Genomic DNA, 14677 nt, shown 5'->3' with positions numbered 1-14677 from the left:
GTAGCGTCTACAGTTTTTGAAATATTAATAATTTTCTTAAACTATCCTTGATTTCTGCCAAACTGGGACAGAAGCTTTTTTATGACCATAAGAAAGTATCAAGGAAGTAAATAGTTTTAAAAAGGAAAATCCTTTTTTCTGTGTTTTACTTCGACTGTTGTCTGCTCTATGGTCTGGTTGTTGTCGCTTTGACACATTCCCCATTTCCTTTCTCAATTTTATTATAAATAGACTTTATTTTTCTGCTAGGAAACATTACGTTCACTCTGTAGTTAAAGTTTTAAAAGTTTAATTAACTTTCTTAAATTATCCTGGATTTCTATCAAACTTGGACAGAAGCTTGTTTGTGATCACAAGATAATATCCACTGGTATCTTTTGCATATATATATAAAAAATAAAAAATCTGTATTTTACATTTAAATGGACTTTGTTTTTCTGCCAGGAAACATTACATTGACTCTGACTTAATTTTTAAAATTTTAAAAACTTTCTTAAACTATCCTTGATTTGTACCAAACTTGGATAAAAAATAATCAAAAGCTAATATCTATAAGTAAAAATTGTTAAAATTTGTTCCTGTCTTTCTGTATTATGCTTATGTATGGACTTAGGTTTTCTTCCAGTTAAAATTACATATGCATTTAAGTATTTTTTATAAAAAAAATATTAGATTCATAAAGCATCCTGGATATGTACCAAACTTGGACAAAAGCTTCTAACAATCAAAAGATGGTATTAGGAATAATAATTTTATTATTTCCCCCCTCATTTTTGTTAAGCGTACAATTAACAGCAAAAGTAGACGAGACACTGGGTTCCGGGGAATTTACAAAACTAAACGTGCCCCTGAGAAATTGACCAATCGACAAAATGAACCGAAATGCATGCTTCTATAAAACGAATTTACCATAATATCAGTTAAAAACATGCGGAATCTGTCTAAAAACTGTCATGTCGGAATAGCACGTTCATTTTTTGAAATCATTCAAGTTAAACGAAAAACATGTAACTTCTATAGAGCAATAATCAATTTGCATACTCCCCCGGAAGCCTCCGGTTGCGGGAATTTCTTGCTGCATTGAAGACCTATTGGAAACCTTCTGCTGTTATCTGTTCTATGGTCCGGTTGTTGTGTCTTTGACACATTTCCCATTTCCATTCTCAATTTTATCATATAAAAAAAAAGATTATATTCACTAGCTTAAGCTTTTGCCTTTGTTGTACTCTGGTCAAATGAACTCTTCAAAGTGGGAAAGAACAGGTTTTGTCTTATGTATTGCACTGCAGTTGTAACAGTTAATGTGCAGTCATTTGATCTACATTGGAATCTAAAAAAATCCTAAACTTACGACGCAACATACATATCCATGTGTAGTTTATCCCTGTTTAAAGATTCTTATTTGGGATTTTCCTGAACGTAACAAAATGCCTATGATAACCGTAAACAACTCTATATATTCATGTGCTGGAATTTTGATGTTGCTACTAAAGATAATTTTTTTATATTCGTTTGGGAAGACAAGGTACGAAAATCAAAGCATGTTGGATTACCTGCGAGGAAAATTATTTATTTTACATCGTTGACTGGTGAATTATGTTACATTCAATCTATGCAGAAAAGGCTTAGGCATCAATAAACACATAAAATAATTAAGTGTTCTATGTCCATAATAACATCAAAACTGTTATACTAAAAGTTTAACAAGATAATAGTGGTGGAAATTAATCTGAGTCTAATTCAAAACCTGGGGCCATGTCATCAAAGGTGTCTTAAGACTAAGCTATATCCTTAGAACATTTTATGATTATTTTTTTTTGCTCTTATCCGTGTTATCGAAAAGATCTTCGGCTATGTCCCGGTTTTGGTCCCAACTTTAGGACTCCAAATAAGAAGTTTGGATATAATTTAAATTTGAATAAATTTCAGATTTAAAGATCATTGAATGTAAATTAAATTTCAATAAATTTCAAATTTTAATATAAATTAAATTTGAATAATTTTGTTAGTATGCTTTTACCTATATGTAAAGAATGGCACTGCATCTGAATTTGTTTAAGAACTTGAAGGGTTGGAATCTAAGACATACAAAAAACACAAACACCAGATATAAACTATAGGACAAGGCTATCTTTATGTGTGATTTGGATTTTGACAATTGCAGCAATAAATAATACAGGAGATAACAAAAACTTTTGGACAAAGCATAATCATACACAACAATTTCCAGCATTTTCTTATTGTCATCCTGTCTTTTCATCTCTTCTAATCAGGTCAGAATACTAAAACAAAACATTTTGAATTATCTCCCTTTGTATATACTTCAATAAAAGAAACAAAGTATCTAACAAATGATTGTATTCAGGTATAAAATAAATAAAAAAAATCCTTTTTGTTCTAATAAGTCCAGGGGCCGGTAACAAGAAATTTTATTAAGAGAGGTCGTAAGTATTGAATTAAGGGGAAGATAAGATCATTCTAAGATCACTCAAAGAGTGTAAATCAAAGCTCCTTCAGGTTGTTCGTAGATCGCTCTTATTTCTCCCTTAAGTTGCATCGTAATAGTTTTCAAGTTACGAGTTCTTAATTATTTTCTGGTGTCTCCGTTTTTGGTTCCTCGCACAGAAATTAGAATCACCTGAAATGAATCATAGAAACGTTTTAACGAACGATTAAATGCGCATAACAATCAACTACCCATTTAACCTAAGGAATTTAAACAATTCTGGCAAGATACCACCATTATTCTTCCGGCCCTTTTTTGATAAAAGTAAAATTGAATTAAAAAATTTGCACCGCTTAAAACATGAAATTATTTAAACTGCTTATAGAACATTATTATTTTAATAACACTATGCTTGTCTCAGGTAGACGTAAGAATCGTTCTTAAATCATGCACTTTTTCAAAACATTAAGGGCTGTCAATCATTCTAAGATAGGTCTGAGGTAGAGTCTTGTTACATTCTTAAATTTTAAGACGCCCTTTAGGCGTTCGTAAGACATACGAATGCTTCTTGTTACCGGCCCCAAGGCGTCTTAAGATTTAAGAAAGTAACAAGACTCTACCTCAGACCTATCTTAGAATGATTGACAGCCCTTAATGTTTTGAAAAAGTGCATGATCTAAGAACGATTCTTACGTCTACCTTAAAGCATTCTTACTAATTCCGGTAACACAAAATCATTGTTAAATTTTAGTCAGTTATTAAGTGTTCTTAAAACAAACTTAGCAACTTAGGGGTGTACCAAGAAAAATTCGCTATAGCTTCACTTGACATTTTTTGTAAGAGTGGTCCCGACTACTCTTAGCTGTACATTCACTTGTTAATATTGGAACAAGTTGTTTAAAAAAGTTAATACGTCAAGCTTAGATTTTTTTTTATTATAATTATATATATATTAATTCATCTGAATATGAAATTATATATCAGTGTTTTCTTGGCCATGTATTTGGAGGATGATAGTTTTTCTTTTTTATAAATCATTACAATTTTGGCTTGTTGAGAGAAGTGTTGAATATAAAGCAAGGAGAAATTTGTGACCTTTTTCAATTTTAAACCAAGAGTTCCAAATGGTGAAGTTTAAATCATCACTTCTTGAATTTTACGGAAGGCATCATGAGTTGGTTGACCCATTATTTACCGTCTTTGTAATATAATGAGCAACATGATGGGCGCCACACGTGGAGCTGGATTTGCTTTCCCGTCCGAATCATCTAAAATCCACTTCAGTTTTTAGTGGGTTGGGTGTTGTTGTTGTATACCTGGTTTTGTTTTACATTTTTGCCTATTGTGTCTTTTTTGTTAACGAATCGTTATCAATATCATGAAATTTGACAAGACTGTCATACAAGTGAGAGGTTCAGTTCTTTAAACCAGGTTCAATCCATCATTTTTTTACACTTTGAAAATGCCTGTAACAAGTCAGGAATATGAAAAGTTTCGTCCATTCGTTTGATGTGTTTAATCATTAGATTGTGCCATTTTGTTTAGGACTTAATTTCCGTTTGGAATTTTCCTCGGAATTAAGTAATTTTGTGATTTTATTTTTTGTAAGAAAAATATTGTTTAAAACAAATATAAGAAGATGCGGTATGTGTGATAATGAGACAACTCTCCATCCAAATTACAAATTATAAAAGTATACCATTCTAGTAGTGATTTGACCGAAATGAACGGTAGGATAGAAAAATAAGCCTACGCCATTTGAGACTCGTCATTTATATTCGATTCAAATCCTACCATTCACTGGTATTAAAGAGATAATGGTAACTGCAATTACGATTATCCCAATATGGCGACGGTAGATATAGGTAAAATCTTTACACTCATTTTTCTTACATGTAGCAAGCTTTTGTCAATAGTTACTCAGCTGCAAGGTTTATCTATACCATTACATCATATTTGAATCGTAACGGTGCACTGGAATTGTCTAAGCGCTGTGAAAATAGCCGTTGAAAAATTCGGGATGATAATCGTAACTCTATGGTATTTTTCTTCTTTGATAATCGTAATTTTCTTAATCGGATAATAGTAACTGAAACATAATAAATGTGTCTTTCAGCATTTCAATGGTATTTTGTGTGTTAAAAATGTAATTTAATAGAAAAGTACGAATTATATGGCAAGCATGCAAATACAAAAATGTTCCTTGTTTAGTACCTTCAATATTTTTCTCTACAATATCTTCCATGCATATGTATGCAGCATATTTTTCATATACCGAGTATTTATGAATTTTTAATAAGTTTGTTTCTTATTTTGCGGAATATGGGTTATTCAATTATTCTCAATTTTGCAGTCATTCTTTGAATAAGTATTTCTTGTAAGAAAATTCAAAGCCACATCAATTTTATTTCTTGATTTTCGGGCTTTTGGCCCAACTATAAAAGAACACAAATCCATGTTTGTCAATGAACTCCACGTTACTTAATTTCATAATACACAAAGAATCCCATGTAGGGCCAATCTTTCTGTAATCTTATTTAAGAATTGAATGCTTCTTTTTGTAAATGTATTGGGGTGTAAAAGCGTTGACCGAAGTACATTTTGTACGAAGCGCGGAAGTGCTTCACTCTAAAAATGTACGCACGTTCAACGCTTTTACAACCCTATAAAGTTACAAAAAGAAGCATTCAATAATTATAATTACATTTTTTAGCTAGGATTATAAAAACACGATTTTCATGAAGTTAAATTTTTAAATTCACCTGTGCACTTTATTGTGGGACCTCGTGTCATCATGAATGAAATGTTATTGTCTCATGCAACTGCTTACGGAATAACATGTGATGTGCAATTAGCCAATCAGAATAACGTATTATAATGAAACATACATCTAATGTAATTATATAGCATTAAATGTTTTAAGGATGTCATATTATCATAATTCAAAATTAAATTTGATTTTTTTATAGTTTATATCTGAGATACTGAAATTTCAGTGACAGTCATGAAGTAGCCAATATAAATAAGAAGATGTGGTATGTTTGCCAATGAGACAACTTTCCACAAGAGACCGCCAGGACTCATCATTAACAAATATCGGTCACCGTACGGTCTTCAACAATGAACAAAGCCCATACCGCATAGTCAGCTATAAAAGACTCCGAAATGACACTGTAAAACACTTTTCAAAGTTTTCCCTTGTTCATCATAGCTTTTAAGTTATGATATCATCCATGAAAAATGATCGAAGTGACATGAAAACTGTAGCCACTAATTTCTCGTCAAATGGTTTTTGACGAATACTAAATGTCTTTCCTACTTCGTTATGGCATAATAGGGTATGTTCTAGAATTAAATCACCGGGGGCAGAAATAGCACATATAACCAATTTAAACAATATTAACTTTATTTACTATTTACTTCAGAAATTTATTTTTGTTTACTGTCTTAATCAGAAATCTGATATAAGGTGACACATGCGTGTCGCCTGACAATTATTATCATGTATCATAATTTCCATCGCTCATTCACATATTTTGTGGCTTACCTAGTGTTTGGAAATTTCTGTAAATTAACAAAGTTCGTGTTTTCCCATTTCCAAATTTCTTGAAGCTTGTTCACCCTTCCAATTGTATGATATACTAGTATGTAGCTGTTTTCATAAGAACTATTAATTATATATGCATAAAAAGAAATGTCATAAGATGTTGGTACGTTTCGTAAATAATTCATCGCCATAATTTCATAATATGCTATCAGATTTACGTTTTTAGTGTCAATATTAATAAAACAGTTACGATTATCTTTTTTATTTTTAGATACATAATTACGATTATCTTTTTTTCCGAGTTACGATTATCATCCCGAATTTTTCAACGGCAATTTTCACAGCGCTTAGACAATTCCAGTGCACCGTTACAATTCAAATATGATGAAATGGTATAGATAAACCTTGCAGCTGAGTAACTATTGACAAATACATGCTACATTTAAGAAAAACGAGTGTAAAGATTTTACCTATATCTACCGTCGCCATATTGGGATAATCGTAATTGCAGTTACCATTATCTCTTTAATACCAGTGACCATTGGCCTAGTGAATAATAGGGCCCCCAAAAGGATTGATTGTCCTGAGACAAGCATATTTTTATTAAAATAATAATGTTCTATAAGCAGTTAAAATATTTTCATGTTTGAAGCGGTGCAAATTTTTTAATTCAATTTTACTTTTATTAAAAAAGGACCGGAAGAATAATGGTGGTCTGTGGCCAGAATTGTTTTCCTTAATAGGTTAAATGGGTAGTTGATTTATATGCGCATTTAATCATTCATTAAAACGTTTCTATGATTCATTTAAGGTGATTCTAATTTCCTTGCGAGGACCAAAAACGGAGACACCAGAAAATTATTAAGAACTCGTAACTTGAAAACTATTACGATGCAACTTAAGGGAGAAATAAGAGCGATCTACGAACAACCTGAGGGAGCTTTGATTTACACTCTTTTAGTGATCTTAGAATGATCTTATCTTCCCCTTAATTCAATACTTACGACCTCTCTTAATAAAATTTCTTGTTACCGGCCCCTGGACTACATCATTGAACCTCATCAAATTCATACTAATCAATAAAATAATGGTAAGTGACAAATCGACATGCTTACTTGTATAGATGGTTTAAGAATCATAACAATAGGGTTATAACAAATAGCAAACATAGGCACCTTCAAAATTTCAAATTTGGCATCATAAAATTATATATTATTGAATACTCTCTTTACACTAAATTCAATGGATGTTGGATGTGTACGGATTGATAGTTTAGTCTTAGATACATGATTTTTTTAGGCCATTTTGGTCTCTTGTGGACAGTTGTCTCATTGGCCCACACGATACTGAAAAGATACTAAATGACATAGACATTTAAAACAACTACAGGTCACCGTCCTGCTTTCAACAATAAGCAAAGCCCATAATGGCAATCATATCACATCTTAATTTTTATATATTACTAAGCAATTGAATTTATACCAATATCAAGGATACAATATGTATTGTCACCTGGTAAGTTAGGTACATGTACCTATAGAACAAGTCAATTATCCAATAATCTTTAAAACTTCAGCGCAATTTGAAATTATTCACAATAAACAATAATTGGGTTTACACGACCCCCTGACCCTGTCACCTCCTTTTTATAAGGTTTTGGGAATAAAATATATTGGGCATGCATATCAGAATAATAATAAAATTTAAAGTAAATTGATTGTGTAAGGTTATGTAGTGTATAATAATTAATTATCTATAAGTAATACGGCCACCAAATTGAAAATCATGCTGTTCTTCTTTTAGGATTTGAAAATCCCGCAACATGACGAGTTAAACATTGCAATATAGAAAACACTCGAAGCAGCCGAAAGGTGCATGGTCGCACTATATACCAGTAATATATTATTAAGCCAAATAAAATAATGTATCCTAATTGATAGATTAAGATAATATACGCTATTATATTTGTTTAAAGGATGTGAATTACAGAATAAATGACAGACATATGATCCTCAGATATTTTAACTAGTACAGATAATAAAGTATTTTCCTGGTCTACTTTTTGGTCTTAACTTACACAGTTGTTATAACAACATTACAAAAAACCGCGGGACATGACCAGATAATAAATATAATTTTTCATACATAAATCAAGTTGAGCGAGTTACCTGGACTCATAATATTCACACATTTGTATAATTTACATATATATTTCTCAAATTATTGCTTTAATAGTGGGCATAGGTACTTGGGGACAGGATGATTTTTTTTTTAGCGTTACCCTTTTTTCCAAAATCTGTTATTTTTTCATACTATTATTTTTTTCGCGTCTGTCTGTCTCATTAAAACATAAATATTATACACTACAAAATACTTGGTTTTGCTATTTATTATCTATTCCAAGTTTACTATCCACAGCGGTCCCAGCTATATTACTAAAGAGAGTGAATTAAAAGGAAACGAAAAAATAACGGATATTGAAAAAAAGGGGGAGGGTAAAACAATTGTCATATCCCAAAGTTCCGATGATAATAAGAACCTTCTTACTATACAAATCCTTGATTCATGACAGTGATATATGCATTATAAACTGTATACAAAAATCAGAATTATCCAAGATATTGACTTCTAAATTAACTTAATGTTACCTCAGTTAATTACTAACTCCATGTTGACATTATTGTGTAATGTTGGTGTTAATTTTTTTTTACATGAGCGTCAGTGATGAGTCTTTTGTAGACGACATACCCGTCTGTCGTAAATGTACAATTTCAATCTTGGTATTCATGATGAGTTTATTTACCCCATTTGCAAATGTAACAAGTTAACAACTATATATTATCTTTCTATTAAATATATCAACCGAGCTATACACTAGCTGTTGGCGCTTTTAATCTTGGTGTTATTTAATATTTGCAGCTATTGAAAATAAATTGTAAAAATTATTCTTAAAAGTTCAGCTTCGTTTTTAGAATGAATGGCAATATATTTGTTTTTTTTAAACAAATATATGACAGGGTATACATATATTCTGGTCTGGTGTGCACAATGAATGAAAAGGGAACGGTTCTTGAAGTCTCAGCGGCTTTCCCAAACATAAAAGAAAAGAATTGAAGTGTTTCAAATTGTTGATTGACGATTCAGGTATTCTGAATTTTAAACGGAAGAGTTATGTATAAATAGTTTTGACAATTAGTCCGTTAAAAATTTAGAATAGAATATCGGATAAGACAAACAGTGGCGGATCCAGAAATGTTCAGGGGGGGGGGGGGGGGGGGCGGCTGATTGACCTTAAGTGGGAGGTCTTTCCAGTCATGCTTCATTGATTCCCTATATATTATATAACCAATAAAAAAAAATCCCACGAAACGGGGAATCCCGCCCACCCACTGGAGACGCCTATGACGAAGTCAACTATATTCAGCGTCGGGTAAAAATTAAGACGAAAATAAAATAGAACGAGAGTAACTTATCATGTTCTGCTGAAATCGGGAATTCAAAATTGAGAATGGAAATAGAGAATACATTGTATGTAAAAGAGACAACGACTCGAAAATAAGCAGACAAAAGCCGAAGGCATCCAATGGGTCTTCAACGCGGCGAGAATTCCACACAAAATACGGAAATAACAGAAAATGTTGTATAATTGCCGATCCGACACAAGTATTGTAACTACCCATGCACCCGTCGAATCAATCGAAGAGCTCGACGTACAACCTCCAACAATAAACCAACAATGCGAAAGCAAATTTACAGATCTAACATTGTTGGGTTGATGTTTAAACGAGTTGTATTTACATTATGTACACAGCCATGTATCACCATCATTGATGGCGATCCGATGGATACATCTGTTGTAGGGTTATCACTGACTCAGACGTACTTATGAATATAATTATTTTCTGTGACTGTATCTTACATTAATTTGTAGGATCCTTTACTATAGATAATTTAGCTGATCTGTAACTATAACATCTTCATGCCTTGTATATCATGTACTGTAGTACGCCGCTAGATTAAAACTGACGTGGAAAGGTAACACATGCCCACCGAAAGCTCTTTTTTTGAGAGCCCAGGTGGTCGTGTGGTCTAGCGGGACGGCTGCAGTGCAGGCGATTTGGTGTCACGATATCACAGTAGCATGGGTTCAAATCCCGGCGAGGGAAGAACCAAAAATTTGCGAAAGCAAATTTACAGATCTAACATTGTTGGGTTGATGTTTAGACGAGTTATATATATATACTAAACATCAACCCAACAATGTTAGATCTGTAAATTTGCTTTCGCAAATTTTTGGTTCTTCCCTCGCCGGGATTCGAACCCATGCTACTGTGATATCGTGACACCAAATCGCCTGCACTGCATATATATAAACGAGTCTAAATTGAAAACTACGTTCAATCCTATGATTGCGTTGGATAAAAACCGCAATTTTTATACGTGTGCATGTCAAACAAATTTCGTTGTAGAAGGGTCTAAAAACAGCACAAACAACATTTTCCAAAAGACCAACAAAGTGAAAAAGTATATTTAAACAAAACGCATTTGACTAACAGGTCGAACAACTGATGTTCTTTAACCCTGCTGACTGCCATTGGCGACTGCCAAATATATATATATATATATATTGTGGTCTAGCGGGACGGCTGCAGTGCAGGCGATTTGGTGTCACGATATCACAGTAGCATGGGTTCGAATCCCGGCGAGGGAAGAACCAAAAAATTGCGAAAGCAAATTTACAGATCTAACATTGTTGGGTTGATGTTTAGACGAGTTATATATATATATATATATAGCAAAAGTAAATAAAGTAAATAAGTATATATATATATACAACATCAACCCAACAATGTTAGATCTGTAATTATATATATAGGACTCATGTAAAATTCTTGTCAATTATGAATCAAACTTATATCAGAGATGAATCGTCACTAATGGCTCATACGGTAAAAGAAAAGTGACAAGTATTGAATTTCGAACTAGGCATTGCTCATATAGACATTTACTATATTTTTTTTAAATATCTTTCGAAATTGTCGACATGAGAGCGCTTTGGCACCCAATGCTCTTCAACAGTGTAATTTATTTGGCTTTTTAATTTTTTTTTTGGATTCGGATTGATGAGTCTTTTTTAGACGAAACGCGCGTCTGACATACATAAAAAAAATTAAATTCTGACATCTATGATGATTTCATATACAATGCATTTTTTTTAATAAAATTGTTCCGGATTTCTGAAGCTTTAACACATTTTTAAAAAGCTGGTCGGACCAGATTTTCAAACTTGTCCGAACCATTGCTGATGATGGACGTATGACTTTTTTTTAAATGTTCGATCGCCGAAATATCATACAATAGGGAGAAAATGCGTACTTAGTTTCCAGTTGATTGGACTTCACCTTCACAAAAAAAACTACCTTGACCAAAAACTTTTGTACTGGCTAACGGAAGAGATTTATATGATCAAAACGACCCTGTTATTTACAAGTACACAAACAGCGCAAATGAAACACAGATTCGGCGAAAATGAAATAAAAAAAATCGGCACATAAGAAATGCAGATCTGATCGGTGCAAATGATGAGTAATCACTGATAGCCTTAAATTGGAATTTGAATGAGATGGTCCCACATGTTTTAAATAATTTGGGATTAGCAAAACAACGTTTTCTGGTTTCCGGACTATAACTTTAACCTGTATTGATATCTATAAAATTATACTGCAAATATTCGCACAACTTCCTAAAAAAACAACCTTGACCAAAAACTTTAACCTAAAGCAGGACAGACGGACGTACACAACAGTACGGTTTATCTTTGGTAATGTATTTTTTCCGCTTAAAGTATATTAGAGTTATATGATCTTTTTTAAAAATGCGTCAATATATAGTTATGTCTATCAAAACCGTCTAAAATATATTATAAGTTATTTCACACTCACCTTTTAAATTTTAATACATCAGTTTATTTTTTTCTTCTGATATCCCCCCCCCCCCCTTTTTTTCCCTTTTATATGTTGTATCGAAAAGAAAGAATCTGATTCATAATTTACATCTATTTTTATCTCTGATCATGTTTCATTGAATGCAGCTGTGTACCTAGTTGCATGGGGTTGATATAAATGATATGTTAATCTGAAGTTATGTAGTTACTGATAAGTTGCCTTGTCAGTTTCACTGGATAATTTAAGAGTGTTCAGACTGGAGCGTTGTAAATGTGCACAACTTGTGTTTTTTAATTATAAAATTTCTATAGCAAGTTCAACATTCAAACATTAAATGATTACCTTTGGAAGATAAAAGTTTAGTTGTAAGAATAGCCTGCTACACTAAATACAATGTTAAAATTTATCGAAAAGCATCTTTAACTGTAGGTTTTGGGAGAGGAGTCGTCAAAATTATTAAAAGAGGATGTTAAAAATTCAAAGGCGGATTTAGAGGGGTACCAGGGAGCCTCCCAACCCCTCACGGGTTTCTGGGGGAAAATTTGGTTGATTATCACTGAAGCATAACCATAGCGGATCCCCTCTTAGGCAGTCAGTGGGGGCCCACTTATAACATTTCTGGATCCGCTAGTTAAATTCCCTATTCTTATCATGGAACTTAATGCATTAATCCCCAGGGGGAATTAAGGCTATAGGGATAGCTTGAATAAGTCTTTCAAGCTTCATTAATAGATGAAAAGGATGGACGTCAAGTTGGTTACTTATTCCCTATTCCCTATTCCCTATTCGTTACCTATTCGTTACTTATTCCCTATTCGTTACTTATTCCCTATTCATATTCGTTACCTATTCGTCACCTATTCCCTATTCCTTATTCGTTACTTATTCGATTTTTAATATCCTTCCCCCTTTTTAATTGTTAATACTCTTATATCTGGTAATAGTTCTAAATTTGTTGAGGTAAAATGATCTTTTTATGACCTATTTATATGTGTTTGTGCTCAACCGATCATTTTACTTTATGTTCGATACTCATTTGTTCCTTATTTGATTTTTATACGTTCAACCTTTTAACTGCTTTATATTCGTATGTTTGAGGATGGATCTTGGTTCGAAGGGATGAAATCACCGTGTTTGCGCTTGTATAAAAAAGATGTGGTATCATTGCCAATGAGACAACACCCCACAATAGACCAAAATGACACAGAAATTATCAACTATAGGTCACTGTACAGCCTTCAACAATGAGCAAAGCCCAAACCGCAAAGTCACCTATAAAAGGCCCAGACATGACAATGTAAAACAATTCAAACAACAAAAATAACGGCCGTATTTCATATACAAAAAAATAAACGAAACACAAATATGTGACACAAAAACAAACGATAACTTCTTAATTTCAGGCTCTTGACTAGGGACAGGCACGTACTAACATAATGTGGTGTTGTTAATTAAACATGTTAGCAGGGTGTACCTCGTTTCGGAGCATGCTATTACCTTGTTTAATTCGTTCCATCACTCGCTTATAATTCGCTTATAATACGTGTATTATACGTTGCACCTTTTAAAACATGACTTTCAATTGTTTTGTTGTCTCTGGTGGTAGATTTGGGGTTCTTAGAGGTGATATCACTCTATAAGCGCGTATGTACCCGTTCCAGCGCTCGGATAAAACCCTGTTACCTTTTCGTTACTTATTCACTTATAATACGTTTGTTGTACGTTGCAACTTTTAAAAAAGGATTTTCAATTGTGTTCATATCTCTGGAAGTAAAAATGTGTTCTAAGAGATGAAATGACCCTATAAGCGCGTATGTACCCGTTCCAGCGCTCGGTTAATACCCTGTTACTTATTCGTTACTTATTCGCCTATAATACGTTTGTTATACATTGCAACTTTAAGAAAAGGATTTTCAATTGTGTCCATGTCTCTGGTGGTAACAATGTGTTCTTAGAGATGAAATGACCATATTAGCGCGCATGTACCAGTTCCAGACCCGTCGAAATTGCATTTAATTGATAAATTCAACAACACTTACCGTTATCTTGATGATATTTTTTCGTTAAATAATCAAGAATTTTCTCAATCTACTGCTGAAATTTAGCCCAAGGAACTTACTTTAAATAAATCAAATGTATTCGGTAATAACTGTCCTTTCCTGGATTTAGATATTTCGGTTTTAAACGGGAAACTACACACTAAAATGTACGATAAAAGAGACGATTTTCGTTCCCTATTGTTAATTTTCCATTTTTAGATGGTGATGTTCCATTGGCACCATCTCACGGTGTTTATGTTTCACAACTTGTTCGCTATGCCCGTGTCTGTTGCGACGTTTTTTATTTTAACGAACGCAACCTATGTATTACTGGTAAATTATTAAACCAGGGATATCGTTACCGTAAATTACTTAAAACCTTTACTAAATTTTTCCATAGATATAAAGATTTGGTTTTGAAGTTCGGTTGTACCTGTAGAAAACTTATTTCAAACGGGATAGCACATCCTCATTTTTACGGAAATGTTGTTAACCGTGCCTGGAAAATTAGAAATGATCCATGTAAACTTGTTGCTCCTTTAAATAAACTTAATATTCTAAAAGGTTACCTATTCAACACTGTAATAAAATTATTGAATATTGTTTTTATTGGTATAAATATTGATTTTGTTATCAGTAGATTAAAAGCTAACTAAATATTACTAGTATGTTATAAACATATACATTTTCATAGATCTAC

This window comes from Mytilus trossulus, chromosome 1 (assembly GCF_036588685.1).
Source record: "Mytilus trossulus isolate FHL-02 chromosome 1, PNRI_Mtr1.1.1.hap1, whole genome shotgun sequence".
Classification (NCBI taxonomy): domain Eukaryota; kingdom Metazoa; phylum Mollusca; class Bivalvia; order Mytilida; family Mytilidae; genus Mytilus; species Mytilus trossulus.
This window is presented reverse-complemented; position numbering follows the sequence as displayed.